This window comes from Otolemur garnettii, unplaced genomic scaffold (genome assembly GCF_000181295.1).
Source record: "Otolemur garnettii isolate 467f Iridium unplaced genomic scaffold, OtoGar3 scaffold00122, whole genome shotgun sequence".
Classification (NCBI taxonomy): Eukaryota; Metazoa; Chordata; class Mammalia; order Primates; family Galagidae; genus Otolemur; species Otolemur garnettii.
Window position 1 is genome coordinate 61,132 of NW_003852517.1, and position 2,999 is coordinate 64,130.

At 39.0% G+C, this 2,999-nt stretch overlaps 1 pseudogene; it reads left to right on the forward strand.

Annotated features, from left to right (window-relative positions):
* The first annotated feature begins 6 nt into the window (after positions 1–6).
* Positions 7–1,171, forward strand: LOC100962295 (annotated as a pseudogene).
* Positions 1,172–2,999: the final 1,828 nt, after the last annotated feature.

Below are 2,999 nucleotides of genomic sequence, written 5' to 3' on the forward strand. Positions count from 1 at the left end.
CACTGGTGACACCTCACAATCAGTGCCGATTAAAATTGTTGAAGTTAGAGAGAATTAAAGACTATCTTCTCATGGAGGAAGAATTCATTAGAAATCAGGAACAAATGAAACCATTACAGGAAAAGCAAGAGGAGGAAAGATCAAAAGTGGATGATCTAAGAGGAACCCCAATGTCAGCAGAAACCTTGGAAGAGATCATTGATGACAATGATGCCATTGTGTCCACATCTGTGGACTCAGAACACTATGTCAGCATCCTTTAATTTGTAGACAAGGATCTGCTGGAACCAGGCTGATGGGTCCTGCTCAAACACAAGGTGCATGCTGTGATAGGGGTGCTGATGGATGACACAGATCCGTGGTCACAGTGATGAAGGTGGAAAAGGAACCCCAGGAAATCTATGCAGATATTGGGGGCTTAGACAACCAAATCTAGGAAATTAAGGAATCTGTGGAGATTCCTCTCACCCATCCTGAATATTATGAAGAGATGAGTATAAAGCTTCCTAAAGGGGTCATTCTTTATGGTCCACCTGGCACAGGTAAAACCTCGTTAGCTAAAGTAGTAGCAAACCAAACCTCAGCCACTTTCTTGAGAGTGGTTGGCTCTGACCTCATTCAGAAGTACCTAGGTGATGGGCCCAAACTTGTTTGGGAATTGTTTCGAGTTGCGGAAGAACATGCACCTTCCATCGTGTTTATTGATGAAATTGATGCCATTGGGACAAAAAGATATGACTCAATCTCTGGTCATAGAGAAATTCAGCAGACAATGTTGGAACTGTTGAACCAGTTGGATGGATTTGATTCAAGGGGAGATGTGAAAGTTATTATGGCTACAAACCAAATAGAAACTTTGGATCCAGCTCTTATCAGACCAGGCCACATCGACAGGAAGATAGAGTTTCCCCTGCCTGATGAAAAGACTAAGAAGTGCATCTTTCAGATTCACACAAGCAGGACAACCCTGGCTGATGATGTAATGCTGGATGACTTGATCATGGCTAAAGATGACCTCTCTGGTGCTGACATTAAGGCAATTTGTACAGAAGCTGGTCTGATGGCCTTAAGAGAACGTAGAATGAAAGTAACAAATGAAGACTTCAAAAACTGTAAAGAAAATGTTCTATATAAAAAACAAGAAGGCACCCCTGACGGACTTTATCTCTAGTGAACCACAGTTGCTGTCAGGAAAATGGGAGTTTACTTGACCCCAGAGAGATGAGGTTGGAGAAGCTGCCCAGAGTCGTCCATGTTCCAGTTGACTGATATTAGCAAACATCTTCTGTATCTTTTGGAGTATGATGTGTAAGCTGCCCCTTGGGTGGCCTTCATCTGTTGGTCAGTGTGCAGCACTCTCTTTCCCAATAAAGCGGGCTCTTTTCACAGACCAAAAAAAAAAAAAAAGAAATTTCATAGGAATAAAAGAGATGAACAAAGGATAGATAAGATATTTGTGAGTCAGTTCTCAGTGAGTCTAATATAGGTATTTCAGGAAAGGAAAAGAGGGAAAATAAGAGAGAAAAATTATCAAAAGTATTATAAGAAAATTTATCAGAAATTTAAGACCTGTGTTTCCATTTGAAATGTCTTAATGAAAACACAATTAATACACATTTTCAATAGGTATTGTGATAAAATTTTAGTGCTTGCAGGTTAAGTGGAAGATCGTAAACACATCGATAGAGAAAAAGAGCATATCAAAAAAGAAATCACAGCTCAGTGTGGTGGCTCACATCTGTAATTATACCACTCTGAGAGGTGGAGGAGGGTGGATTATTTGAGCTCAGGAGTTCAAGACCAGCCTGAGCAAAGTGGGACCCTGTTTCTAACAAAAATAGAAAGATTAGCTGGGTGTTGTGATGGGTGCCTATAGTACCAGCTACTTGGGAAGCCAAGGCAGAAAGATCACTTGAACCCAGGAATCTGAGGTATAAGCTATGACACTATGACACTCAACCCCAAGGCAACACAGAGTGAGTCTTAAAAAAAAAAATCACAATAGAATCAGGCTTCTCAATAACAATTAGAGATACTAGAGGACAGTGGGATAATACTGTGAAGCTTTTAAAAATATAATTAGATAACTGGCCAAACTGCCAACACATGGGAGAGTATAATAAAGAAATTTTCAGAAAGAAAAGACTGGAAACATTCCCATCTCTTGTATACCTTCCTAGAAAGCTAGCAGAGCATGAACGCTGGCAAAGAAGATCTGATTGTAGAATAAGAAAGAAGGAGAAATAGAATCTATGACAAAGTATATAAAATCCAACAGAAAAGAGAATTCCCAGTATAATTACCTACAGAGTAAGGATTCTGATTATATTATGAAAAGAAAATGCTTCAGGACAGAGGTCTTTATTAAAAAAAATGAATAGATATATTTCACATAGCTTATTCATGTGAAAAATGATTATATGACTCAGATATTATAAATAAAAACATTAGGCGATTACTAATTCAAGCAAAATAAAAAGTCACACAGAAAAAGAAATGCAATTGCAGACATTCCTTGGTTATTACAACAATGTAGACATTTCCTACTGTTTTCAACAACTGTAGTGAGAGAATGAGGAAAGAGAAGATGAATGCATGAGGGTTAATGTGAATTTTCATAACAGAAGGTAAATAGCAGAAACGAAAACTGATCCAGCGTAGGAGATCTTTGTTGTCTACCAACCCTTTTCAACTGGTCAAAAGTGATAAACCCCATTTGAATCCACTACTAATGTATTCGTGGCTTGTGTTCCAATTGTGGAATAAAGTTGCTCTTTCCTTAACTTTTTTCCACCATGACACAGATGGCCCTAAGCCAAACCTGTTTATTTCCTTTCAATACTTCCAAGTAAAAACTGGTCTTAGGACTGGTATAGGGGTTGTCTTATCAAATAGTATCAGCTCCCATAGCACAGTGGCTACAGTGCCAGCCACATACATGTAGGCTGGCCTGTTCAAACCCAGCCCAGGCCAGCTAAATAACAATGACAACTGCAACC